We start from the raw sequence: 27,950 nt of genomic DNA, 5'->3' as shown, positions 1-27,950 counted from the left end.
TGAACCTACGACAATGAGTGTGATAATGAAGTTTGGGCATTGGTTTGGAATGAGCTGAATTACAAGTTAGGAATCTGTTCTGTCCTAAGGACTGGTCATAGAGCTTCACTGGCCTCTCTCTTGCCAGTCTTCAAACACGTCTGTCAGGGACAGGTCTGTCAGGGACAGGTCTGTCAGGGACAGGTCTGTCAGGGACACGTCTGTCAGGGACAGGTCTGTCAGGGGCACGTCTGTCAGGGACACGTCTGTCAGGGACACGTCTGTCAGGGACACATCTGTCAGGGACACGTCTGTCAGGGACACGTCTGTCAGGGACAGGTCTGTCAGGGACACGTCTGTCAGGGACAGGTCTGTCAGGGGCACGTCTGTCAGGGACACGTCTGTCAGGGACACGTCTGTCAGGGACAGGTCTGTCAGGGACACATCTGTCAGGGACACGTCTGTCAGGGACACGTCTGTCAGGGACACGTCTGTCAGGGACACGTCTGTCAGGGACACGTCTGTCAGGGACACGTCTGTCAGGGACAGGTCTGTCAGGGACAAGTCTGTCAGGGACAGGTCTGTCAGGGACACGTCTGTCAGGGACAGGTCTGTCAGGGACAAGTCTGTCAGGGACACATCTGTCAGGGACACGTCTGACAGGGACACGTCTGTCAGGGACATGTCTGTCAGGGACACGTCTGTCAGGGACACATCTGTCAGGGACAAGTCTGTCAGGGACAAGTCTGTCAGGGACACATCTGTCAGGGACACGTCTGACAGGGACACGTCTGTCAGGGACAGGTCTGTCAGGGACAGGTCTGACAGGGACACGTCTGTCAGGGACACGTCTGTCAGGGACATGTCTGTCAGGGACACGTCTGTCAGGGACACATCTGTCAGGGACAAGTCTGTCAGGGACAAGTCTGTCAGGGACACATCTGTCAGGGACACGTCTGACAGGGACACGTCTGTCAGGGACAGGTCTGTCAGGGACAGGTCTGACAGGGACACGTCTGTCAGGGACATGTCTGTCAGGGACAGGTCATTTACGTTTCCTTCCATTTAACACCTTCATTTGAAAATGTACATCTATATTTGTAATGTGACTTTAATGATGACACATGGCTTCTAATGACATGAAGGAATGAGAAAGTAAAGACCAGGGACAGAGATGGATAGAATGTAACGATGAAGGAAGAAAGAGGCAGAGTAAGAAGATAAACAGGGAGTTAGAGAGTAAAGGGGGTTGACGACTAAAGAGAGAGAACAGAATAGAGGGAAAGGGAGTAGGAGGCAGAGGGGGGAGTCACATCAAGGAAATGAAAAGCAAGGGAAGGAGAAAGAGAGGTGTGGGCGATTCGCCCTGAGAGACGGTAGTCATGGTAACATATGAAAATGAAGGGATGAAAGATGAATAGAGACTTTTGGTAAGAGAGGGCAAATACATAAAAACAAGCTGCTAATTAAATGTCACACTAAAAGTAAATGCAGAGCAGTTACTACACGAACACAGACTCAAAGGATGGTGAGTACTCTCCCTCTCTCCTATCTCTTTAAATGGTGGCATGTCTGACCTGTAGTCAGCTGGGGTCACACACCATCTAGGGTCAAGGGGACAGGGTCAGGGATCAACATGACAGATCCCTCCCAAATCTTGAATATGTCAATAAACAGATCTTGAGAAAGGGAATTAACAGGATAGATCCTTAAAGATGAGTGTGTATGTGTGGGTGTGAGATCAATAAGGCCAGTATTTCATGGTAAGTGTGTGTTTGTGTGCGTGTGCTCTTAAAGGGGAAGATAAGTGTCATGTCAGTGCTTGTTCTAAAAGCGACACAGTCTCAGTTTGGACAGTGGCTGCTGCTGTAGGCCAGGCTTTTAGTTTCTCTCTTCTCAATCCCATTTGCCTCTCTTCTACTCTACTTGTCCTCTTCCTATCTCACTTGTATATCCACTCGGTCTGTTTCTGACCTGTCCTTTCACATTCTGTCTCTCTCCTCCCCTCTCTCACACTGTATCATCCCCGTCCTTTCATCCTCTCTCAGCCTCTCTCTCGCTCTGTGCTCTGCAGTGACAGTTAACAGAGGCAGCTGTTTACCGTCATTTATACATCAGTCATCCCTCGCTCTGGGGGTTCTCCACTCGGACACTCTCTCTCTCCGTTCACCATCACCCTCTTTTCCTCTCTGTGATCAGATGAGTGATCAGATGAGAGAAGTAATTATGACTTATTATGACTGTCTGGGATCAGATGATCAGGAGGGAAGTAATTATGACTTATTATGACTGTCTGGGATCAGATGATCAGGAGGGAAGTAATTATGACTTATTATGACTGTCTGGGATCAGATGATCAGGAGGGAAGTAATTATGACTTATTATGACTGTCTGGGATCAGATGATCAGGAGGGAAGTAATTATGACTTATTATGACTGTCTGGGATCAGATGATCAGGAGGGAAGTAATTATGACTTATTATGACTGTCTGGGATCAGATGATCAGGAAGGAAGTAATTATGACTTATTATGACTGTCTGGGATCAGATGATCAGAAGGGAAGTAATTATGACTTATTATGACTGTCTGGGATCAGATGATCAGGAGGGAAGTAATTATGACTTATTATGACTGTCTGGGATCAGATGATCAGGAGAAAAGTAATTATGACTTATTATGACTGTCTGGGATCAGATGATCAGGAGGGAAGTAATTATGACTTATTATGACTGTCTGGGATCAGATGATCAGGAGGGAAGTAATTATGACTTATTATGACTGTCTGGGATCAGATGATCAGGAGGGAAGTAATTATGACTTATTATGACTGTCTGGGATCAGATGATCAGGAGGGAAGTAATTATGACTTATTATGACGGTCTGTGATTACTTGGAAGTATTAATTACACACATATAATTATGGTATAAATGTGAGAATTGCCCTGTTAATACTAGACTATTTACTGTACATAACATAGGATATCAGTATGGCCAGTAAGGGTAAGAGGGTTATCATTATCAGTGGTAGTCAAGCCAAAGTCTCTTGTCCCAAAACAACCATTCTCATTGAGGTGTATCTACATAAAGTCATACAGCATCATATCTCATGTCAGCCCAAGAAGTTGGCATGTACCTTCAGTCCATCATGGCTCCTGGCTGAGTATTCTGATTATTTGACCTAAAAAACATTATGTCCCTTGATAGCTTGAAATGATGAGAAGTGCTTAAAATCCCTATTTCGACTGTGGGCTGGGCCATCCTAGAGGAAAGCAGACCTTATATAGCCTGGCCTACACTATATTTCAACTACCTGTACAAATAATGTGTAGATACATTTATTTGAGACAGCAGGCAATGCCATCTAGGCAGCTTCTACGGCCTAGTCCAGCGAAAGGACAAGGCAGTTGTAATTTTCTACAGTAAACACATTTGCAACTGTAAATCAAATCAAGAGGAAAGGGTAATCATAAATACAATGCAGTCTACAATTAACACGGTAGGTAGTAACCCCATAACAAGCCTACCATGAATAACTTGCAGATGAGAGCGATGACTTGACTTACCACAGAACTTGAAATGGCCGGTGGCCTACGTAATGAGGCGTAGTCACTCACAGCCTCAAATTATGCGATATCGAAACTCATTCTAGTAAAATCTCATGGGCTTTGGCTCGGGTTGACAAAGCAATGGAATGATTCCCATCACAGTTGCCAACATTGCTACAGTTTTCAATTATTTTGGTGTTGGTGTTGGTGTTGTGTCACGTCGTTATATACGCCTACAGTACACACATGAAGGGAAATTATATTATCACGAAACCATGATTTGATCCTAACGAGGTGCTGCGCGCTATCACTCGTCCGGACACCATGGCACATACGTCGTGTCCCTTTGGCGGTGGGCCGAGCCACAGTGGTCTGTCCCCATCGCACCACGCGTCTCCTCGCCTCCAGCAACACCCCCTCTCCTCCTCACACACTGCCTCTACCGTCCCCTCCCATCCCCGGGCTCTGCTCGGCTCTCTCTCCCCTCTCTACCACACATATACATCAGTACGTCTTTAGCACGGGTAGCGCTATACAGTCAGCGAGCAGAGAAGCCCGTTTAGTATTCCGAGCACAGGGGAAGAGAGGGAGGGAGGGGAGAGTGAAATACAAAGACAAAAACAGGGTGAGAAGACAGAAAACACATTCCAAGACAAGAAAATAGGAAAGGATGAGAGGGGAGCGGAGAGATACCATATTGTTCATTTCTCCCTCTCAGTCTATCCCTCCGCCTTATTCTTCCATCCCAGGTGCAGTATTTGAGCCCATTTTCCTGTCTTGGGGTAGAGGGCGGAATGTTGATTTTTAACGCGTCGCATCTGAAAAATAGGCTGGTTTTTAGATGAAAAGGGCAGGTAGGAGAAAGAGCAGTTTCGGATACAACATAGAGGTATGATGATGTTTCATTGTTGTCATTTTAATACACGCCTATGTGTCGTTATATAGGTTAGGCTACTCACCATAATATCCTGTGTGATCTTGTGTCACCGTATGTGTTATAGTCTATCCATACTGTAGCTATGTGTCACCTAACTGACTGTATGTCTGGCCGGTTCAAATATACATGTTATTCATATTTTGTGCAGTGATGTGCGAATGTAATCTATTCTAATTTAATGTATAGCCCATTGGTTCGAGCGTTATGGCATGCTTATAGTAGCCTATGTAGCCCACACTGTAGGTTATCTCTCGCGCAAGTGTGCAGTGTGCATAGCATGTATGTGGGTTTATATGCCTGTCGGGATGTAAGCCATTGCTCTCAGATAAATCCAACTTTTGAATACATGTATAGGTGTATAGGGCGAAACACACACGCAAGCGCACACACACACACACACACACACACACACACACACACACACACACACACACACACACACACACACACACACACACACACACACACACACACACACACACACACACACACACACACACACACACACACACATCATGAATAAGACAGGGGAAACATATAGGAGCTGAAACGAGTGTTATTCCCCTCCACCAACACCGCCTTCACCCCACCCCACCCCTCTCTCCTCTCCCTTCTCCCCTCTCCCCCCATCAAAGGCACAGTGGCTCTGGCTTTATGAGATAGACTTCCATAATTATGCAAATATTAATACGCTCATATGTAACCAAAGTCACAAGGATAGTCTCGATGGCTCACTGACTTTGACGTAAATGTAAGTGAAGTATGAAGCGAGGGCTATCCACGTGCACTGTGTGGCTGATGATAATGTTGCCATCTTAGTATTGGACCAGTGAGCTGCTCTGCATATATAGATGTGCAGCTTCTTCCACCGGCTCTAGTCTGCACATGAAGAGAGCGGAACCAGTATCCCAGGGTTCCTCACTGGCCTCTCGCTCAGCTTGGTGCTCGCGCTGTGTTTCCTGTGTGATGTTATAGATAATTTAGACACTCGCGGGAGCAGGCCTGGAGCAGAAGAGAGCCGTGCTTGCAGCACAGCAGACTTCAGTGTGTGTGTGTGTGTGTGTGTGTGTGTGTGTGTGTGTGTGTGTGTGTGTGTGTGTGTGTGTGTGTGTGTGTGTGTGTGTGTGTGCGTGCGTGCGTGCGTGCGTGCGTGCGTGCGTGCGTGCGTGCGTGCGTGTGTGTGTGTGTGTGTTTGTGTGTGTGGGTGTGTGTGTGTGTTTATGTGATGATGTAGGGACATAAACAGAATATTGAAACCTCCAACGTCGGATAGTTGTACTAAAAGCTTGCCTATGGGCCAGCCTGGAGTAACCTTAAGGCTGAGTCGCGGGCAGCAAAGCTATTATCTTTAGTCAATAGACATTAATACAAGGTCTTCAATCTTGGCCTTGTATTTCTAGTGCCATCTCACAGCCAAATACAGGAGGCAGTCCTCTTTTGTAGCGGTAAAGGTATTTGGTAGTATCTATTTACCCTAGTGCATCAGTTTGACACAGTTGGATGAGCAGAGAGCACAGATGATATTGACCCAGACAGACATGACGCTGTGATGCACTGGCCTCGATAGGTAGGAAGTGATGCAAAGGTCCATGCCAGTGCTAGCGAGAAAAGGTCATGACCTCTGTGTGAGTCACGGAGGGCCTTGCATCCAGTGACTTCATGTCTTAAAGGATGAGTCTTGAGGTCGGAAGTGATAGTGCGCTGATTACACAAGTCCATGGAATACAGTAGAACAGACAGCACAGAACTGAGGAGAGGATGGTAGAGTAGAGGAGAGGATGGTAGAGTAGAGGAGAAGATGGTAGTGTAGAGTAGAGGATGGTAGAGTAGAGGAGAGGATGGTAGAGGAGAGGAGAGGATGGTAGAGTAGAGGAGAGGATGGTAGAGTAGAGTAGAGGAGAGGATAGTAGAGGAGAGGAGAGGATGGTAGAGTAGAGGAGAAGATGGTAGAGGAGGGGATGGTAGAGTAGACAAGAAAATGGTAGAGTAGAGGAGAGGATGGTAGAGTAGAGGATAAGATGGTAGAGGAGAGGAGAGGATGGTAGAGGAGGGGATGGTAGAGTAGAGTAGAAGATGGTAGAGTAGAGGAGAGGATGGTAGAGTAGAGGAGAAGATGGTAGAGTAGAGGAGAGGATGGTAGAGTAGAGTAGAGGAGAGGATGGTAGAGGAGAGGAGAGGATGGTAGAGTAGAGGAGAGGATGATAGAGTAGAGTAGAGGATGGTAGAGTAGAGGAGAGGATGGTAGAGTAGAGGAGAGGATGGTAGAGTAGAGTAGAGGATGGTAGAGTAGAGGAGAGGATGGTAGAGTAGAGGAGAAGATGGTAGAGTAGAGGAGAGGATGGTAGAGTAGAGGAGAGGATGGTAGAGTAGAGTAGAGGATGGTAGAGTAGAGGAGAGGATGGTAGAGGAGAGGAGAGGATGGTAGAGTAGAGGAGAGGATGGTAGAGTAGAGGAGAGGATGGTAGAGGAGAGGAGAGGATGGTAGAGTAGAGGAGAGGATGGTAGAGTAGAGGAGAAGATGGTAGAGGAGGGGATGGTAGAGTAGAGGAGAAAATGGTAGAGTAGAGGAGAGGATGGTAGAGTAGAGGAGAAGATGGTAGAGGAGAGGAGAGGATGGTAGAGGAGGGGATGGTAGAGTAGAGGAGAAGATGGTAGAGTAGAGGAGAGGATGGTAGAGTAGAGTAGAGGAGAGGATGGTAGAGGAGAGGAGAGGATGGTAGAGTAAAGGAGAGGATGGTAGAGTAGAGTAGAGGATGGTAGAGTAGAGGAGAGGATGGTAGAGTAGAGGAGAGGATGGTAGAGTAGAGTAGAGGATGGTAGAGTAGAGGAGAGGATGGTAGAGTAGAGGAGAAGATGGTAGAGTAGAGGAGAGGATGGTAGAGTAGAGTAAAGGATGGTAGAGTAGAGGAGAGGATGGTAGAGTAGAGGAGAAGATGGTAGAGTAGAGGAGAAGATGGTAGAGTAGAGGAGAGGATGGTAGAGTAGAGTAGAGGAGAGGATGGTAGAGGAGAGGAGAGGATGGTAGAGGAGGGGATGGTAGAGTAGAGGAGAATATGGTAGAGTAGAGGAGAGGATGGTAGAGTAGAGGAGAAGATGGTAGAGTAGAGGAGAGGATGGTAGAGTAGAGTAGAGTAGAGGAGAGGATGGTAGAGGAGAGGAGAGGATGGTAGAGTAGAGGAGAGGATGGTAGAGTAGAGGATGGTAGAGTAGAGGAGAGGATGGTAGAGTAGAGTAGAGGATGGTAGAGTAGAGGAGAGGATGGTAGAGTAGAGGAGAAGATGGTAGAGTAGAGGAGAGGATGGTAGAGTAGAGGAGAGGATGGTAGAGTAGAGTAGAGGATGGTAGAGTAGAGGAGAGGATGGTAGAGGAGAGGAGAGGATGGTAGAGTAGAGGAGAGGATGGTAGAGTAGAGTAGAGGAGAGGATGGTAGAGGAGAGGAGAGGATGGTAGAGTAGAGGAGAGGATGGTAGAGTAGAGGAGAAGATGGTAGAGGAGGGGATGGTAGAGTAGAGGAGAAAATGGTAGAGTAGAGGAGAGGATGGTAGAGTAGAGGAGAAGATGGTAGAGGAGAGGAGAGGATGGTAGAGGAGGGGATGGTAGAGTAGAGGAGAAGATGGTAGAGTAGAGGAGAGGATGGTAGAGTAGAGGAGAGGATGGTAGAGGAGAGGAGAGGATGGTAGAGTAAAGGAGAGGATGGTAGAGTAGAGTAGAGGATGGTAGAGTAGAGGAGAAGATGGTAGAGTAGAGGAGAGGATGGTAGAGTAGAGTAGAGGATGGTAGAGGAGAGGATGGTAGAGTAGAGGAGAAGATGGTAGAGTAGAGGAGAAGATGGTAGAGTAGAGGAGAGGATGGTAGAGTAGAGTAGAGGAGAGGATGGTAGAGGAGAGGAGAGGATGGTAGAGTAGAGGAGAGGATGGTAGAGTAGAGGAGAAGATGGTAGAGGAGAGGAGAGGATGGTAGAGGAGGGGATGGTAGAGTAGAGGAGAGGATGGTAGAGGAGGGGATGGTAGAGTAGAGGAGAGGATGGTAGAGGAGGGGATGGTAGAGTAGAGGAGAGGATGGTAGAGTAGAGTAGAGGATGGTAGAGTAGAGTAAAGGATGGTAGATTAGGGGAGAGGATGGTAGAGTAGAGTAGAGGAGAGGATATTAGAGTAGAGTAGAGGAGAGGATGGTAGAGGAGAGGATGGTAGAGTAGAGTAGAGGATGGTAGAGTGGAGTAGAGGATGGTAGAGTAGAATAAAGGATGGTAGATTAGAGGAGAGGATGGTAGAGGAGAGGAGAGGATGGAAGAGTAGAGTAAAGGATGGTAGAGTAGAGGAGAAGATGGTAGAGTAGATGAGAGGATGGTAGAGTAGAGGAGAGGATGGTAGAGGAGAGGAGAGGATGGAAGAGTAGATGAGAGGATGGTAGAGTAGAGTAAAGGATGGTAGATTAGAGGAGAGGATGGTAGAGTAGAGGAGAAGATGGTAAAGTAGAGTAGAGGATGGTAGAGTAGAGGAGAGGATGGTAGAGTAGAGGAGAGGATGGTAGAGTAGAGGAGAAGATGGTAGAGTAGAGGAGAGGATGGTAGAGTAGAGGAGAAGATGGTAGAGTAGAGGAGAGGATGGTAGAGTAGAGTAGAGTAGAGGAGAGGATGGTAGAGGAGAGGAGAGGATGGTAGAGTAGAGGAGAGGATGGTAGAGTAGAGGATGGTAGAGTAGAGGAGAGGATGGTAGAGTAGAGTAGAGGATGGTAGAGTAGAGGAGAGGATGGTAGAGTAGAGGAGAAGATGGTAGAGTAGAGGAGAGGATGGTAGAGTAGAGTAGAGGAGAAGATGGTAGAGTAGAGTAGAGGATGGTAGAGTAGAGGAGAGGATGGTAGAGGAGAGGAGAGGATGGTAGAGTAGAGGAGAAGATGGTAAAGTAGAGTAGAGGATGGTAGAGTAGAGGAGAGGATGGTAGATTAGAGGAGAGGATGGTAGAGTAGAGGAGAAGATGGTAGAGTAGAGTAGAGGATGGTAGAGTAGAGGAGAGGATGGTAGAGTAGAGGAGAAGATGGTAGAGTAGAGGAGAGGATGGTAGAGTAGAGTAAAGGATGGTAGAGTAGAGGAGAGGATGGTAGAGTAGAGGAGAAGATGGTAGAGTAGAGGAGAAGATGGTAGAGTAGAGGAGAGGATGGTAGAGTAGAGTAGAGGAGAGGATGGTAGAGGAGAGGAGAGGATGGTAGAGGAGGGGATGGTAGAGTAGAGGAGAATATGGTAGAGTAGAGGAGAGGATGGTAGAGTAGAGGAGAAGATGGTAGAGTAGAGGAGAGGATGGTAGAGTAGAGTAGAGTAGAGGAGAGGAGAGGATGGTAGAGTAGAGGAGAGGATGGTAGAGTAGAGGATGGTAGAGTAGAGGAGAGGATGGTAGAGTAGAGTAGAGGATGGTAGAGTAGAGGAGAGGATGGTAGAGTAGAGGAGAAGATGGTAGAGTAGAGGAGAGGATGGTAGAGTAGAGGAGAGGATGGTAGAGTAGAGTAGAGGATGGTAGAGTAGAGGAGAGGATGGTAGAGGAGAGGAGAGGATGGTAGAGTAGAGGAGAGGATGGTAGAGTAGAGGAGAGGATGGTAGGATGGTAGAGGAGAGGAGAGGATGGTAGAGTAGAGGAGAGGATGGTAGAGTAGAGGAGAGGATGGTAGAGGAGGGGATGGTAGAGTAGAGGAGAAGATGGTAGAGTAGAGGAGAGGATGGTAGAGTAGAGGAGAGGAGAGGATGGTAGAGGAGAGGAGAGGATGGTAGAGTAAAGGAGAGGATGGTAGAGTAGAGTAGAGGATGGTAGAGTAGAGGAGAAGATGGTAGAGTAGAGGAGAGGATGGTAGAGTAGAGTAGAGGATGGTAGAGTAGAGGAGAGGATGGTAGAGTAGAGGAGAAGATGGTAGAGTAGAGGAGAAGATGGTAGAGTAGAGGAGAGGATGGTAGAGTAGAGTAGAGGAGAGGATGGTAGAGGAGAGGAGAGGATGGTAGAGTAGAGGAGAGGATGGTAGAGTAGAGGAGAAGATGGTAGAGGAGAGGAGAGGATGGTAGAGGAGGGGGATGGTAGAGTAGAGGAGAGGATGGTAGAGGAGGATGGTAGAGAGAGGTAGAGGATGGTAGAGGAGGGGATGGTAGAGTAGAGGAGAGGATGGTAGAGTAGAGTAGAGGATGGTAGAGTAGAGTAAAGGATGGTAGATTAGGGGAGAGGATGGTAGAGTAGAGTAGAGGAGAGGATATTAGAGTAGAGTAGAGGAGAGGATGGTAGAGGAGAGGATGGTAGAGTAGAGTAGAGGATGGTAGAGTGGAGTAGAGGATGGTAGAGTAGAATAAAGGATGGTAGATTAGAGGAGAGGATGGTAGAGGAGAGGAGAGGATGGAAGAGTAGAGTAAAGGATGGTAGAGTAGAGGAGAAGATGGTAGAGTAGATGAGAGGATGGTAGAGTAGAGGAGAGGATGGTAGAGGAGAGGAGAGGATGGAAGAGTAGATGAGAGGATGGTAGAGTAGAGTAAAGGATGGTAGATTAGAGGAGAGGATGGTAGAGTAGAGGAGAAGATGGTAAAGTAGAGTAGAGGATGGTAGAGTAGAGGAGAGGATGGTAGATTAGAGGAGAGGATGGTAGAGTAGAGGAGAAGATGGTAGAGTAGAGGAGAGGATGGTAGATTAGAGGAGAGGATGGTAGAGCAGAGGAGAAGATGGTAGAGTAGAGGAGAGGATGGTAGAGTAGAGTAGAGGAGAAGATGGTAGAGTAGAGTAGAGGATGGTAGAGTAGAGGAGAGGATGGTAGAGGAGAGGAGAGGATGGTAGAGTAGAGGAGAAGATGGTAGAGTAGATGAGAGGATGGTAGAGTAGATGAGAGGATGGTAGAGTAGAGGAGAGGATGGTAGAGGAGGGGATGGTAGAGTAGAGGAGAGGATGGTAGAGTAGAGTAGAGGATGGTAGAGTAGAGTAAAGGATGGTAGATTAGGGGAGAGGATGGTAGAGTAGAGTAGAGGAGAGGATATTAGAGTAGAGTAGAGGAGAGGATGGTAGAGGAGAGGGTGGTAGAGTAGAGTAGAGGATGGTAGAGTGGAGTAGAGGATGGTAGAGTAGAGTAAAGGATGGTAGATTAGAGGAGAGGATGGTAGAGGAGAGGAGAGGATGGAAGAGTAGAGTAAAGGATGGTAGAGTAGAGGAGAAGATGGTAGAGTAGATGAGAGGATGGTAGAGTAGAGGAAAGGATGGTAGAGGAGAGGAGAGGAGAGGATGGAAGAGTAGATGAGAGGATGGTAGAGTAGAGTAAAGGATGGTAGATTAGAGGAGAGGGTGGTAGAGGAGAGGAGAGGATGGTAGAGTAGAGTAGAGGAGAAGATGGTAGAGTAGAGTAGAGGATGGTAGAATAGAGGAGAGGATGGTAGAGGAGAGGAGAGGATGGTAGAGTAGAGGAGAAGATGGTAGAGTAGATGAGAGGATGGTAGAGTAGATGAGAGGATGGTAGAGGAGAGGAGAGGATGGTAGAGTAGAGGAGAAGATGGTAGAGTAGAGGAGAGGAGAGGATGGTAGAGTAGAGTAGAGGAGAGAATGATAGAGTAGAGGATGGTAGAGTAGAGGAGAGGATGGTAGATTAGAGGAGAGGATGGTAGAGTAGAGGAGAGGATGGTAGAGTAGAGGATAGGATGGTAGAGTAGAAGAGAGGAGGATGGTAGAGGAGAGGAGAGGATGGTAGAGGAGAGGATGGTAGAGTAGAGGAGAAGATGGTAGAGTAGATGAGAGGATGGTAGAGTAGAGGAGAGGATGGTAGAGGAGAGGAGAGGATGGTAGAGTAGAGGAGAAGATGGTAGAGTAGAGGAGAGGAGAGGATGGTAGAGTAGAGTAGAGGAGAGAATGGTAGAGTAGAGGATGGTAGAGTAGAGGAGAGGATGGTAGATTAGAGGAGAGGATGGTAGAGTAGAGGAGAGGATGGTAGATTAGAGGAGAGGATGGTAGAGTAGAGGAGAGGATGGTAGAGTAGAGTAGAGGAGAAGATGGTAGAGTAGAGTAGAGGATGGTAGAGTAGATGAGAGGATGGTAGAGTAGAGGAGAGGATGGTAGAGTAGAGGAGAGGATGGTAGATTAGAGGAGAGGATGGTAGAGTAGAGGAGAAGATGGTAAAGTAGAGTAGAGGATAGTAGAGTAGAGGAGAAGATGGTAGAGGAGAGGATGGTAGATTAGAGGAGAGGATGGTAGAGTAGACGAGAGGATGGTAGAGTAGAGGAGAGGATGGTAGAGTAGAGGAGAGGATGGTAAAGTAGAGTAGAGGATGGTAGAGTGGAGGAGAAGATGGTAGAGTAGAGGTGAGGTTGGTAGAGTAGAGTAAAGGATGGTAGAGTAGAGGAGAGGATGGTAGAGTAGAGGAGAATATGGTAGAGTAGAGGAGAGGATGGTAGAGTAGAGGAGAGGATGATAGAGTAGGATGGTAGAGTAGAGGAGATTATGGTAGAGTAGAGGAGAATATGGTAGAGTAGAGTAAAGGATGGTAGATTAGAGGAGAGGATGGTAGAGGAGAGGAGAAGATGGTAGAGAAGATGAGAGGATGGTAGAGTAGAGGAGAGGATGGTAGAGGAGAGGAGAGGATGGTAGAGTAGAGGAGAAGATGGTAGAGTAGATGAGAGGATGGTAGAGTAGATGAGAGGATGGTAGAGTAGAGGAGAGGATGGTAGAGTAGAGGAGAGGATGGTAGAGTAGATGAGTGGACGGTAGAGTAGATGAGAGGATGGTAGAGTAGACGAGAGGATGGTAGAGTAGAGGAGAGGATGGTAGAGTAGAAGAGAGGAGGATGGTAGAGGAGAGGAGAGGATGGTAGAGTAGAGGAGAAGATGGTAGAGTAGATGAGAGGATGGTAGAGTAGAGGAGAGGATGGTAGAGGAGAGGAGAGGATGGTAGAGTAGAGGAGAAGATGGTAGAGTAGAGGAGAGGATGGTAGAGTAGAGTAGAGGAGAGAATGGTAGAGTAGAGGATGGTAGAGTAGAGGAGAGGATGGTAGATTAGAGGAGAGGATGGTAGAGTAGAGGAGAGGATGGTAGATTAGAGGAGAGGATGGTAGAGTAGAGGAGAAGATGGTAGAGTAGAGGAGAGGATGGTAGAGTAGAGTAGAGTAGAGGAGAAGATGGTAGTGTAGAGTAGAGGATGGTAGAGTAGACGAGAGGATGGTAGAGTAGAGGAGAGGATGGTAGAGTAGAGGAGAGGATGGTAGAGTAGAGGAGAGGATGGTAGATTAGAGGAGAGGATGGTAGAGTAGAGGAGAAGATGGTAAAGTAGAGTAGAGGATGGTAGAGTAGAGGAGAGGATGGTAGATTAGAGGAGAGGATGGTAGAGTAGAGGAGAAGATGGTAGAGGAGAGGATGGTAGATTAGAGGAGAGGATGGTAGAGTAGACGAGAGGATGGCAGAGTAGAGTAAAGGATGGTAGAGTAGAGGAGAGGATGGTAGAGTAGAGGAGAATATGGTAGAGGAGAGGAGAGGATGGTAGAGTAGAGGAGAGGATGGTAGAGTAGGATGGTAGAGTAGAGGAGAATATGGTAGAGTAGAGGAGAAGATGGTAGAGTAGAGTAAAGGATGGTAGATTAGAGGAGAGGATGGTAGAGGAGAGGAGAAGATGGTAGAGTAGATGAGAGGATGGTAGAGTAGAGGAGAAGATGGTAGAGGAGAGGAGAGGATGGTAGAGTAGAGGAGAAGATGGTAGAGTAGATGAGAGGATGGTAGAGTAGAGGAGAGGATGGTAGAGTAGAGGAGAGGATGGTAGAGTAGATGAGAGGATGGTAGAGTAGAGGAGAGGATGGGAGAGGAGAGGAGAGGGTGGTAGAGTAGAGGAGAAGATGGAAGAGTAGATGAGAGGATGGTAGAGTAGAGTAAAGGATGGTAGATTAGAGGAGAGGATGGTAGAGTAGAGGAGAAGATGGTAAAGTAGAGTAGAGGATGGTAGAGTAGAGGAGAGGATGGTAGATTAGAGGAGAGGATGGTAGAGTAGAGGAGAAGATGGTAGAGTAGAGGAGAGGATGGTAGATTAGAGGAGAGGATGGTAGAGGAGAGGAGAGGATGGTAGAGTAGAGGAGAAGATGGTAGAGTAGATGAGAGGATGGTAGAGTAGATGAGAGGATGGTAGAGCAGAGGAGAGGATGGTAGAGTAGAGGATAGGATGGTAGAGTAGAAGAGAGGAGGATGGTAGAGGAGAGGAGAGGATGGTAGAGGAGAGGATGGTAGAGTAGAGGAGAAGATGGTAGAGTAGATGAGAGGATGGTAGAGTAGAGGAGAGGATGGTAGAGGAGAGGAGAGGATGGTAGAGTAGAGGAGAAGATGGTAGAGTAGAGGAGAGGAGAGGATGGTAGAGTAGAGTAGAGGAGAGAATGGTAGAGTAGAGGATGGTAGAGTAGAGGAGAGGATGGTAGATTAGAGGAGAGGATGGTAGAGTAGAGGAGAGTAGAGGAGAAGATGGTAGAGTAGAGTAGAGGATGGTAGAGTAGACGAGAGGATGGTAGAGTAGAGGAGAGGATGGTAGAGGAGGGGATGGTAGAGTAGAGGAGAGGATGGTAGATTAGAGGAGAGGATGGTAGAGTAGAGGAGAAGATGGTAAAGTAGAGTAGAGGATAGTAGAGTAGAGGAGAAGATGGTAGAGTAGAGGAGAGGATGGTAGATTAGAGGAGAGGATGGTAGAGCAGAGGAGAAAATGGTAGAGTAGAGGAGAGGATGGTAGAGTAGAGGAGAGGAGAGGATGGTAGAGTAGAGGAGAGGATGGTAGAGTAGCGGAGAGGATGGTAGAGTAGAGTAGAGGATGGTAGAGTAGAGGAGAGGAGAAGATGGTAGAGTAGAGGAGAGGATGGTAGAATAGAGGAGAGGAGAAGATGGTAGAGTAGAGGAGAGGATGGTAGAGTAGAGGAGAGGATGGTAGAGTAGAGGAGAAGATGGTAGAGTAGAGGAGAGGATGGTAGAGTAGAGGAGAGGACGGTAGAGTAGAGGAGAGGATGGTAGAGTAGAGGAGAGGATGGTAGAGTAGAGGAGAGGAGAAGATGGTAGAGTAGAGGAGAGGATGGTAGAGTAGAGAATGGTAGAGTAGAGGAGAGGAGATGGTAGAGTAGAGGAGAGGATGGTAGAGTAGAGGAGAGGATGGTAGAGTAGAGGAGAATATGGTAAAGTAGAGGAGAGGATGGTAGAGTAGAGGAGAGGATGGTAGAGTAGAGTAAAGGATGGTAGAGTAGAGGAGAAGATGGTAGAGTAGAGGAGAATATGGTAGAGTAGAGTAAAGGATGGTAGATTAGAGGACAGGATGGTAGAGTAGAGGAGAGGATGGTAGAGTAGAAGAGAGGAGGATGGTAGAGGAGAGGAGAGGATGGTAGAGGATGGTAGAGTAGAGGAGAGGATTGTAGATTGGAGGAGAGGATGGTAGAGTAGAGGAGAGGATGGTAGAGTAGAGGAGAGGATGGTAGAGTACAGGAGAGGATGGTAGAGTAGAGGAGAGGATGGTAGAGTAGAGTAGAGGAGAGGATGGTAGAGTAGAGGAGAGGATGGTAGAGTAGAGGATAAGATGGTAGAGGAGGGGATGGTAGAGTAGAGGAGAGGATGGTAGAGTAGAGGAGAAGATGGTAGAGTAGAGGAGAGGATGGTAGAGTAGAGTAGAGGAGAGGATGGTAGAGTAGAGGAGAGGATGGTAGAGTAGCGGAGAGGATGGTAGAGTAGAGTAGAGGATGGTAGAGTAGAGGAGAGGAGAAGATGGTATAGTAGAGGAGAGGATGGTAGAGTAGAGGAGAGGAGAAGATGGTAGAGTAGAGGAGAGGATGGTAGAGTAGAGGAGAAGATGGTAGAGTAGAGGAGAAGATGGTAGAGTAGAGGAGAGGATGGTAGAGTAGAGGAGAGGACGGTAGAGTAGAGGAGAGGATGGTAGAGTAGAGGAGAGGATGGTAGAGTAGAGGAGAGGAGAAGATGGTAGAGTAGAGGAGAGGATGGTAGAGTAGAGGAGAGGATGGTAGAGTAGAGGAGAGGAGAAGATGGTAGAGTAGAGGAGAGGATGGTAGAGTAGAGAATGGTAGAGTAGAGGAGAGGAGAAGATGGTAGAGTAGAGGAGAGGATGGTAGAATAGAGGAGAGGATGGTAGAGTAGAGGAGAGGATGGTAGAGTAGAGGAGAGGATGGTAGAGTAGAGGATGGTAGAGTAGAGGAGAGGAGAGGATGGTAGAGTAGAGGAGAGGATGGTAGAGTAGAGTAGAGGATGGTAGAGTAGAGGAGAGGATGGTAGAGTAGAGGATGGTAGAGTAGAGTAGAGGAGAGGATGGTAGAGGAGAGGATGGTAAAGTAGAGGATAGGATGGTAGAGTAGAGGATGGTAGAGTAGAGTAGAGGAGAGGATGGTAGAGGAGAGGAGAGGATGGTAGAGGAGAGGATGGTAAAGTAGAGGATAGGATGGTAGAGTAGAGGATGTTAGCGTAGAGTAGAGGAGAGGATGGTAGAGGAGAGGAGAGGATGGTAGAGTAGAGGATAGGATGGTAGAGTAGAGGAGAGGATGGTAAAGTAGAGGATAGGATGGTAGAGTAGAGGAGAGGATGGTAGAGTAGAGGAGAAGATGGTAGAGTAGAGGAGAGGATGGTAGAGTAGAGGAGAAGATGGTAGAGTAGAGGAGAGGATGGTAGAGTAGAGGAGAGGATGGTAGAGTAGAGGAGAGGATGGTAGAGTAGAGGAGAGGATGGTAGAGTAGAGGATGGTAGAGTAGAGGAGAGGATGGTAGAGTAGAGGAGAGGATGGTAGAGTAGAGGAGAGGATGGTAGAGTAGAGTAGAGTAGAGGAGAGGATGGTAGAGTAGAGGAGAGGATGGTAGAGTAGATGCAAGGATGGTAGAGTAGATGCGAGGATGGTAGAGTAGAGGAGAGGATGGTAGAGTAGAGGAGAAGATGGTAGAGTAGAGGAGAGGATGGTAGAGTAGAGGAGAGGATGGTAGAGTAGAGGAGAGGATGGTAGAGCAGAGGAGAAGATGGTGGAGTAGAGGAGAGGATGGTAGAGTAGAGGAGAGGATGGTAGAGTAGAGGAGAGGATGGTAGAGTAGATGAGAGGATGGTAGAGTAGATGAGAGGATGGTAGAGGAGAGGAGAGGGTGGTAGAGCAGAGGAGAAGATGGAAGAGTAGATGAGAGGATGGTAGAGTAGAGTAAAGGATGGTAGATTAGAGGAGAGGATGGTAGAGTAGAGGAGAAGATGGTAAAGTAGAGTAGAGGATGGTAGAGTAGAGGAGAGGATGGTAGATTAGAGGAGAGGATGGTAGAGTAGAGGAGAAGATGGTAGAGTAGAGGAGAGGATGGTAGATTAGAGGAGAGGATGGTAGAGCAGAGGAGAAGATGGTAGAGTAGAGGAGAGGATGGTAGAGTAGAGTAGAGGAGAAGATGGTAGAGTAGAGTAGAGGATGGTAGAGTAGAGGAGAGGATGGTAGATTAGAGGAGAGGATGGTAGAGTAGAGGAGAAGATGGTAAAGTAGAGTAGAGGATGGTAGAGTGGAGGAGAAGATGGTAGAGTAGAGGAGAGGATGGTAGAGTAGAGTAAAGGATGGTAGAGTAGAGGAGAGGATGGTAGAGTAGAGGAGAATATGGTAAAGTAGAGGAGAGGATGGTAGAGTAGAGGAGAGGATGGTAGAGTAGAGTAAAGGATGGTAGAGTAGAGGAGAAGATGGTAGAGTAGAGGAGAGGAGGATGGTAGAGGAGAGGAGAGGATGGTAGAGGATGGTAGAGTAGAGGAGAGGATTGTAGATTGGAGGAGAGGATGGTAGAGTAGAGGAGAGGATGGTAGAGTAGAGTAGAGGATGGTAGAGTAGAGGAGAGGAGAAGATGGTATAGTAGAGGAGAGGATGGTAGAGTAGAGGAGAGGAGAAGATGGTAGAGTAGAGGAGAGGATGGTAGAGTAGAGGAGAAGATGGTAGAGTAGAGGAGAAGATGGTAGAGTAGAGGAGAGGATGGTAGAGTAGAGGAGAGGACGGTAGAGTAGAGGAGAGGATGGTAGAGTAGAGGAGAGGATGGTAGAGTAGAGGAGAGGAGAAGATGGTAGAGTAGAGGAGAGGATGGTAGAGTAGAGGAGAGGATGGTAGAGTAGAGGAGAGGAGAAGATGGTAGAGTAGAGGAGAGGATGGTAGAGTAGAGAATGGTAGAGTAGAGGAGAGGAGAAGATGGTAGAGTAGAGGAGAGGATGGTAGAATAGAGGAGAGGATGGTAGAGTAGAGGAGAGGATGGTAGAGTAGAGGAGAGGATGGTAGAGTAGAGGATGGTAGAGTAGAGGAGAGGAGAGGATGGTAGAGTAGAGGAGAGGATGGTAGAGTAGAGTAGAGGATGGTAGAGTAGAGGAGAGGATGGTAGAGTAGAGGATGGTAGAGTAGAGTAGAGGAGAGGATGGTAGAGGAGAGGATGGTAAAGTAGAGGATAGGATGGTAGAGTAGAGGATGGTAGAGTAGAGTAGAGGAGAGGATGGTAGAGGAGAGGAGAGGATGGTAGAGGAGAGGATGGTAAAGTAGAGGATAGGATGGTAGAGTAGAGGATGTTAGCGTAGAGTAGAGGAGAGGATGGTAGAGGAGAGGAGAGGATGGTAGAGTAGAGGATAGGATGGTAGAGTAGAGGAGAGGATGGTAAAGTAGAGGATAGGATGGTAGAGTAGAGGAGAGGATGGTAGAGTAGAGGAGAAGATGGTAGAGTAGAGAGAGGATGGTAGAGTAGAGGAGAGGATGGTAGAGTAGAGGAGAGGATGGTAGAGTAGAGGAGAGGATGGTAGAGTAGAGGAGAGGATGGTAGAGTAGAGGATGGATGGTAGAGTAGAGGATGGTAGAGTAGAGGAGAGGATGGTAGAGTAGAGGAGATGGATGGTAGAGGAGAGGATGGTAGAGTAGAGTAGAGTAGAGGAGAGGATGGTAGAGTAGAGGAGAGGATGGTAGAGTAGATGCAAGGATGGTAGAGTAGATGCGAGGATGGTAGAGTAGAGGAGAGGATGGTAGAGTAGAGGAGAAGATGGTAGAGTAGAGGAGAGGATGGTAGAGTAGAGGAGAGGATGGTAGAGTAGAGGAGAGGATGGTAGAGCAGAGGAGAAGATGGTGGAGTAGAGGAGAGGATGGTAGAGTAGAGGAGAGGATGGTAGAGTAGAGGAGAGGATGGTAGAGTAGATGAGAGGATGGTAGAGTAGAGGAGAGGATGGTAGAGGAGAGGAGAGGGTGGTAGAGCAGAGGAGAAGATGGAAGAGTAGATGAGAGGATGGTAGAGTAGAGTAAAGGATGGTAGATTAGAGGAGAGGATGGTAGAGTAGAGGAGAAGATGGTAAAGTAGAGTAGAGGATGGTAGAGTAGAGGAGAGGATGGTAGATTAGAGGAGAGGATGGTAGAGTAGAGGAGAAGATGGTAGAGTAGAGGAGAGGATGGTAGATTAGAGGAGAGGATGGTAGAGCAGAGGAGAAGATGGTAGAGTAGAGGAGAGGATGGTAGAGTAGAGTAGAGGAGAAGATGGTAGAGTAGAGTAGAGGATGGTAGAGTAGAGGAGAGGATGGTAGATTAGAGGAGAGGATGGTAGAGTAGAGGAGAAGATGGTAAAGTAGAGTAGAGGATGGTAGAGTGGAGGAGAAGATGGTAGAGTAGAGGAGAGGATGGTAGAGTAGAGTAAAGGATGGTAGAGTAGAGGAGAGGATGGTAGAGTAGAGGAGAATATGGTAAAGTAGAGGAGAGGATGGTAGAGTAGAGGAGAGGATGGTAGAGTAGAGTAAAGGATGGTAGAGTAGAGGAGAAGATGGTAGAGTAGAGGAGAGGAGGATGGTAGAGGAGAGGAGAGGATGGTAGAGGATGGTAGAGTAGAGGAGAGGATTGTAGATTGGAGGAGAGGATGGTAGAGTAGAGGAGAGGATGGTAGAGTAGAGGAGAGAATGGTAGAGTACAGGAGAGGATGGTAGAGTAGAGGAGAGGATGGTAGAGTAGAGTAGAGGAGAGGATGGTAGAGTAGAGGAGAGGATGGTAGAGTAGAGGAGAAGATGGTAGAGGAGGGGATGGTAGAGTAGAGGAGAGGATGGTAGAGTAGAGGAGAAGATGGTAGAGTAGAGGAGAGGATGGTAGAGTAGAGTAGAGGAGAGGATGGTAGAGTAGAGGAGAGGATGGTAGAGTAGCGGAGAGGATGGTAGAGTAGAGTAGAGGATGGTAGAGTAGAGGAGAGGAGAAGATGGTAGAGTAGAGGAGAGGATGGTAGAGTAGAGGAGAGGAGAAGATGGTAGAGTAGAGGAGAGGATGGTAGAGTAGAGGAGAGGATGGTAGAGTAGAGGAGAAGATGGTAGAGTAGAGGAGAGGATGGTAGAGTAGAGGAGAGGATGGTAGAGTAGAGGAGAGGATGGTAGAGTAGAGGAGAGGATGGTAGAGTAGAGGAGAGGATGGTAGAGTAGAGGAGAGGATGGTAGAGTAGAGGAGAGGATGGTAGAGTAGAGGAGAGGAGAAGATGGTAGAGTAGAGGAGAGGATGGTAGAGTAGAGAATGGTAGAGTAGAGGAGAGGAGAAGATGGTAGAGTAGAGGAGAGGATGGTAGAATAGAGGAGAGGATGGTAGAGTAGAGGAGAGGATGGTAGAGTAGAGGAGAGGATGGTAGAGTAGAGGATGGTAGAGTAGAGGAGAGGAGAGGATGGTAGAGTAGAGGAGAGGATGGTAGAGTAGAGTAGAGGATGGTAGAGTAGAGGAGAGGATGGTAGAGTAGAGGATGGTAGAGTAGAGTAGAGGAGAGGATGGTAGAGGAGAGGATGGTAAAGTAGAGGATAGGATGGTAGAGTAGAGTAGAGGAGAGGATGGTAGAGGAGAGGAGAGGATGGTAGAGGAGAGGATGGTAAAGTAGAGGATAGGATGGTAGAGTAGAGGATGGTAGCGTAGAGTAGAGGAGAGGATGGTAGAGGAGAGGAGAGGATGGTAGAGTAGAGGATAGGATGGTAGAGTAGAGGAGAGGATGGTAAAGTAGAGGATAGGATGGTAGAGTAGAGGAGAGGATGGTAGAGTAGAGGAGAAGATGGTAGAGTAGAGGAGAGGATGGTAGAGTAGAGGAGAAGATGGTAGAGTAGAGGAGAGGATGGTAGAGTAGAGGAGAGGATGGTAGAGTAGAGGAGAGGATGGTAGAGTAGAGGAGGGGATGGTAGAGTAGAGGATGGTAGAGTAGAGGAGAGGATGGTAGAGTAGAGGAGAGGATGGTAGAGTAGAGGAGAGGATGGTAGAGCAGAGGAGAAGATGGTAGAGTAAGGAGAAGATGGTAGAGTAGAGGAGAGGATGGTAGAGTAGAGGAGAGGATGGTAGAGTAGAGGAGAGGATGGTAGAGTAGAGGAGAGGAGAAGATGGTAGATTAGAGGAGAGGATGGTAGAGTAGAGGAGAGGATGGTAGAGTAGAGGAGAAGATGGTAGAGTAGAGAGAGGATGGTAGAGTAGAGGAGAGGATGGTAGAGTAGAGGAGAGGATGGTAGAGTAGAGTAGAGAAGAGGATGGTAGAGTAGAGGAGAGACGGTAGAGTAGAGGAGAGGATGGTAGAGTAGAGGAGAGGAGAAGATGGTAGAGTAGAGGAGAGGATGGTAGAGTAGAGGAGAGGATGGTAGAGCAGAGGAGAAGATGGTAGAGTAGAGGAGAGGATGGTAGAGTAGAGTAGAGGAGAAGATGGTAGAGTAGAGTAGAGGATGGTAGAGTAGAGGAGAGGATGGTAGAGGAGAGGAGAGGATGGTAGAGTAGAGGAGAAGATGGTAGAGTAGATGAGAGGATGGTAGAGTAGATGAGAGGATGGTAGAGTAGAGGAGAGGATGGTAGAGGAGGGGATGGTAGAGTAGAGGAGAGGATGGTAGAGTAGAGTAGAGGATGGTAGAGTAGAGTAAAGGATGGTAGATTAGGGGAGAGGATGGTAGAGTAGAGTAGAGGAGAGGATATTAGAGTAGAGTAGAGGAGAGGATGGTAGAGGAGAGGGTGGTAGAGTAGAGTAGAGGATGGTAGAGTGGAGTAGAGGATGGTAGAGTAGAGTAAAGGATGGTAGATTAGAGGAGAGGATGGTAGAGGAGAGGAGAGGATGGAAGAGTAGAGTAAAGGATGGTAGAGTAGAGGAGAAGATGGTAGAGTAGATGAGAGGATGGTAGAGTAGAGGAAAGGATGGTAGAGGATAGGAGAGGAGAGGATGGAAGAGTAGATGAGAGGATGGTAGAGTAGAGTAAAGGATGGTAGATTAGAGGAGAGGATGGTAGAGGAGAGGAGAGGATGGTAGAGTAGAGTAGAGGAGAAGATGGTAGAGTAGAGTAGAGAGGATGGTAGAGTAGAGGAGAGGATGGTAGAGGAGAGGAGAGGATGGTAGAGTAGAGGAGAAGATGGTAGAGTAGATGAGAGGATGGTAGAGTAGATGAGAGGATGGTAGAGTAGAGGAGAGGATGGTAGAGTAGAGGATAGGATGGTAGAGTAGAAGAGAGGAGGATGGTAGAGGAGAGGAGAGGATGGTAGAGGAGAGGATGGTAGAGTAGAGGAGAAGATGGTAGAGTAGATGAGAGGATGGTAGAGTAGAGGAGAGGATGGTAGAGGAGAGGAGAGGATGGTAGAGTAGAGGAGAAGATGGTAGAGTAGAGGAGAGGATGGGATGGTAGAGGAGTAGAGGAGAGAATGGTAGAGTAGAGGATGGTAGAGTAGAGAGAGGATGGTAGATTAGAGGAGAGGATGGTAGAGTAGAGGAGAGGATGGTAGATTAGAGGAGAGGATGGTAGAGTAGAGGAGAGGATGGTAGAGTAGAGTAGAGGAGAAGATGGTAGAGTAGAGTAGAGGATGGTAGAGTAGATGAGAGGATGGTAGAGTAGAGGAGAGGATGGTAGAGTAGAGGAGAGGATGGTAGATTAGAGGAGAGGATGGTAGAGTAGAGGAGAAGATGGTAAAGTAGAGTAGAGGATAGTAGAGTAGAGGAGAAGATGGTAGAGGAGAGGATGGTAGATTAGAGGAGAGGATGGTAGAGTAGACGAGAGGATGGTAGAGTAGAGGAGAGGATGGTAGAGTAGAGGAGAGGATGGTATGAGTAGAGGATGGTAGAGTGGAGGAGAAGATGGTAGAGTAGAGGTGAGGTTGGTAGAGTAGAGAAAGGATGGTAGAGTAGAGGAGAGGATGGTAGAGTAGAGGAGAATATGGTAGAGTAGAGGAGAGGATGGTAGAGTAGAGGAGAGGATGATGAGTAGGATGGTAGAGTAGAGGAGATTATGGTAGAGTAGAGGAGAATATGGTAGAGTAGAGTAAAGGATGGTAGATTAGAGGAGAGGATGGTAGAGGAGAGGAGAAGATGGTAGAGAAGATGAGAGGATGGTAGAGTAGAGGAGAGGATGGTAGAGGAGAGGAGAGGATGGTAGAGTAGAGGAGAAGATGGTAGAGTAGATGAGAGGATGGTAGAGTAGATGAGAGGATGGTAGAGTAGAGGAGAGGATGGTAGAGTAGAGGAGAGGATGGTAGAGTAGATGAGTGGACGGTAGAGTAGATGAGAGGATGGTAGAGTAGAGAGAGGATGGTAGAGTAGAGGAGAGGATGGTAGAGTAGAAGAGAGGAGGATGGTAGAGGAGAGGAGAGGATGGTAGAGTAGAGGAGAAGATGGTAGAGTAGATGAGAGGATGGTAGAGTAGAGGAGAGGATGGTAGAGGAGAGGAGAGGATGGTAGAGTAGAGGAGAAGATGGTAGAGTAGAGGAGAGGATGGTAGAGTAGAGTAGAGGAGAGAATGGTAGAGTAGAGGATGGTAGAGTAGAGGAGAGGATGGTAGATTAGAGGAGAGGATGGTAGAGTAGAGGAGAGGATGGTAGATTAGAGGAGAGGATGGTAGAGTAGAGGAGAAGATGGTAGAGTAGAGGAGAGGATGGTAGAGTAGAGTAGAGTAGAGGAGAAGATGGTAGTGTAGAGTAGAGGATGGTAGAGTAGACGAGAGGATGGTAGAGTAGAGGAGAGGATGGTAGAGTAGAGGAGAGGATGGTAGAGTAGAGGAGAGGATGGTAGATTAGAGGAGAGGATGGTAGAGTAGAGGAGAAGATGGTAAAGTAGAGTAGAGGATGGTAGAGTAGAGAGGATGGTAGATTAGAGGAGAGGATGGTAGAGTAGAGGAGAAGATGGTAGAGGAGGATGGTAGATTAGAGGAGAGGATGGTAGAGTAGACGAGAGGATGGCAGAGTAGAGTAAGGATGGTAGAGTAGAGGAGAGGATGGTAGAGTAGAGGAGAATATGGTAGAGGAGAGGAGAGGATGGTAGAGTAGAGGAGAGATGGTAGAGTAGGATGGTAGAGTAGAGGAGAATATGGTAGAGTAGAGGAGAAGATGGTAGAGTAGAGTAAAGGATGGTAGATTAGAGGAGAGGATGGTAGAGGAGAGGAGAAGATGGTAGAGTAGATGAGAGGATGGTAGAGTAGAGGAGAAGATGGTAGAGGAGAGGAGAGGATGGTAGAGTAGAGGAGAAGATGGTAGAGTAGATGAGAGGATGGTAGAGTAGATGAGAGGATGGTAGAGTAGAGGAGAGGATGGTAGAGTAGAGGAGAGGATGGTAGAGTAGATGAGAGGATGGTAGAGTAGAGGAGAGGATGGGAGAGGAGAGGAGAGGGTGGTAGAGTAGAGGAGAAGATGGAAGAGTAGATGAGAGGATGGTAGAGTAGAGTAAAGGATGGTAGATTAGAGGAGAGGATGGTAGAGTAGAGGAGAAGATGGTAAAGTAGAGTAGAGGATGGTAGAGTAGAGGAGAGGATGGTAGATTAGAGGAGAGGATGGTAGAGTAGAGGAGAAGATGGTAGAGTAGAGGAGAGGATGGTAGATTAGAGGAGAGGATGGTAGAGGAGAGGAGAGGATGGTAGAGTAGAGGAGAAGATGGTAGAGTAGATGAGAGGATGGTAGAGTAGATGAGAGGATGGTAGAGCAGAGGAGAGGATGGTAGAGTAGAGGATAGGATGGTAGAGTAGAAGAGAGGAGGATGGTAGAGGAGAGGAGAGGATGGTAGAGGAGAGGATGGTAGAGTAGAGGAGAAGATGGTAGAGTAGATGAGAGGATGGTAGAGTAGAGGAGAGGATGGTAGAGGAGAGGAGAGGATGGTAGAGTAGAGGAGAAGATGGTAGAGTAGAGGAGAGGAGAGGATGGTAGAGTAGAGTAGAGAGAGAATGGTAGAGTAGAGGATGGTAGAGTAGAGGAGAGGATGGTAGATTAGAGGAGAGGATGGTAGAGTAGAGGAGAGTAGAGGAGAAGATGGTAGAGTAGAGTAGAGATGGTAGAGTAGACGAGAGGATGGTAGAGTAGAGGAGAGGATGGTAGAGGAGGGGATGGTAGAGTAGAGGAGAGGATGGTAGATTAGAGGAGAGGATGGTAGAGTAGAGGAGAAGATGGTAAAGTAGAGTAGAGGATAGTAGAGTAGAGGAGAAGATGGTAGAGTAGAGGAGAGGATGGTAGATTAGAGGAGAGGATGGTAGAGCAGAGGAGAAAATGGTAGAGTAGAGGAGAGGATGGTAGAGTAGAGGAGAGGATGGTAGAGTAGAGGAGAGGATGGTAGAGTAGCGGAGAGGATGGTAGAGTAGAGTAGAGGATGGTAGATGGTAGAGTAGAGGAGAGGATGGTAGAATAGAGGAGAGGAGAAGATGGTAGAGTAGAGGAGAGGATGGTAGAGTAGAGGAGAGGATGGTAGAGTAGAGGAGAAGATGGTAGAGTAGAGGAGAGGATGGTAGAGTAGAGGAGAGGATGGTAGAGTAGAGGAGAGGATGGTAGAGTAGAGGAGAGGATGGTAGAGTAGAGGAGAGGATGGTAGAGTAGAGGAGAGGATGGTAGAGTAGAGAATGGTAGAGTAGAGGAGAGGAGATGGTAGAGTAGAGGAGAGGATGGTAGAGTAGAGGAGAGGATGGTAGAGTAGAGGAGAATATGGTAAAGTAGAGGAGAGGATGGTAGAGTAGAGGAGAGGATGGTAGAGTAGAGTAAAGGATGGTAGAGGATGGTAGAGTAGAGGAGAAGATGGTAGAGAGAGTAAAGGATGGTAGATTAGAGGAGAGGATGGTAGAGTAGAGGAGAGGATGGTAGAGTAGAGAGGAGGATGGTAGAGGAGAGGAGAGGATGGTAGAGGATGGTAGAGTAGAGAGAGATTGTAGATTGGAGGAGAGGATGGTAGAGTAGAGGAGAGGATGGTAGAGTAGAGGAGAGGATGGTAGAGTACAGGAGAGGATGGTAGAGTAGAGGAGAGGATGGTAGAGTAGAGTAGAGGAGAGGATGGTAGAGTAGAGGAGAGGATGGTAGAGTAGAGGATAAGATGGTAGAGGAGGGGATGGTAGAGTAGAGGAGAGGATGGTAGAGTAGAGGAGAAGATGGTAGAGTAGAGGAGAGGATGGTAGAGTAGAGTAGAGGAGGATGGTAGAGTAGAGGAGAGGATGGTAGAGTAGAGGAGAGGATGGTAGAGTAGAGTAGAGGATGGTAGAGTAGAGGAGAGGAGAAGATGGTATAGTAGAGGAGAGGATGGTAGAGTAGAGGAGAGGATGGTAGAGTAGAGGAGAGGATGGTAGAGTAGAGGAGAAGATGGTAGAGTAGAGGAGAAGATGGTAGAGTAGAGGAGAGGATGGTAGAGTAGAGGAGAGGACGGTAGAGTAGAGGAGAGGATGGTAGAGTAGAGGAGAGGATGGTAGAGTAGAGGAGAGGAGAAGATGGTAGAGTAGAGGAGAGGATGGTAGAGTAGAGGAGAGGATGGTAGAGTAGAGGAGAGGAGAAGATGGTAGAGTAGAGGAGAGGATGGTAGAGTAGAGAATGGTAGAGTAGATGGTAGAGTAGAGGAGAGGATGGTAGAATAGAGGAGAGGATGGTAGAGTAGAGGAGAGGATGGTAGAGTAGAGGAGAGGATGGTAGAGTAGAGGATGGTAGAGTAGAGGAGAGGAGAGGATGGTAGAGTAGAGGAGAGGATGGTAGAGTAGAGTAGAGGATGGTAGAGTAGAGGAGAGGATGGTAGAGTAGAGGATGGTAGAGTAGAGTAGAGAGAGGATGGTAGAGGAGAGGATGGTAAAGTAGAGGATAGGATGGTAGAGTAGAGGATGGTAGAGTAGAGTAGAGGAGAGGATGGTAGAGGAGAGGAGAGGATGGTAGAGGAGAGGATGGTAAAGTAGAGGATAGGATGGTAGAGTAGAGGATGTTAGCGTAGAGTAGAGGAGAGGATGGTAGAGGAGAGGAGAGGATGGTAGAGTAGAGGATAGGATGGTAGAGTAGAGGAGAGGATGGTAAAGTAGAGGATAGGATGGTAGAGTAGAGGAGAGGATGGTAGAGTAGAGGAGAAGATGGTAGAGTAGAGGAGAGGATGGTAGAGTAGAGGAGAAGATGGTAGAGTAGAGGAGAGGATGGTAGAGTAGAGGAGAGGATGGTAGAGTAGAGGAGAGGATGGTAGAGTAGAGGAGAGGATGGTAGAGTAGAGGATGGTAGAGTAGAGGAGAGGATGGTAGAGTAGAGGAGAGGATGGTAGAGTAGAGGAGAGGATGGTAGAGTAGAGTAGAGTAGAGGATGGTAGAGTAGAGGAGAGGATGGTAGAGTAGATGCAA

At 47.6% G+C, this 27,950-nt stretch overlaps 1 protein-coding gene across 2 annotated transcripts in view; it reads left to right on the top strand.

The window, feature by feature from the left end:
* Nucleotides 1-4,024: 4,024 nt before the first annotated feature.
* syt3 (synaptotagmin III) overlaps nucleotides 4,025-27,950 on the top strand; it is a 64,497-nt gene continuing 40,571 nt past the window's right edge. The window contains exon 1 of one of the 2 annotated variants that reach the window (XM_046329897.1): nucleotides 4,025-4,274. The gene's annotated coding sequence lies outside the window, so the exon portion shown is untranslated. Of the gene's footprint in view, nucleotides 4,275-4,298; nucleotides 4,415-27,950 lie in introns of those variants that run through there. The other variant, XM_046329898.1, reaches the window with a different exon arrangement.

The sequence above is a fragment of the Oncorhynchus gorbuscha genome, linkage group LG26 (assembly GCF_021184085.1).
Source record: "Oncorhynchus gorbuscha isolate QuinsamMale2020 ecotype Even-year linkage group LG26, OgorEven_v1.0, whole genome shotgun sequence".
NCBI classification, from domain to species: domain Eukaryota; kingdom Metazoa; phylum Chordata; class Actinopteri; order Salmoniformes; family Salmonidae; genus Oncorhynchus; species Oncorhynchus gorbuscha.
The sequence above is the reverse complement of the archived record's forward strand: the minus strand, read 5'-3'. Positions and strand labels throughout refer to the sequence as shown.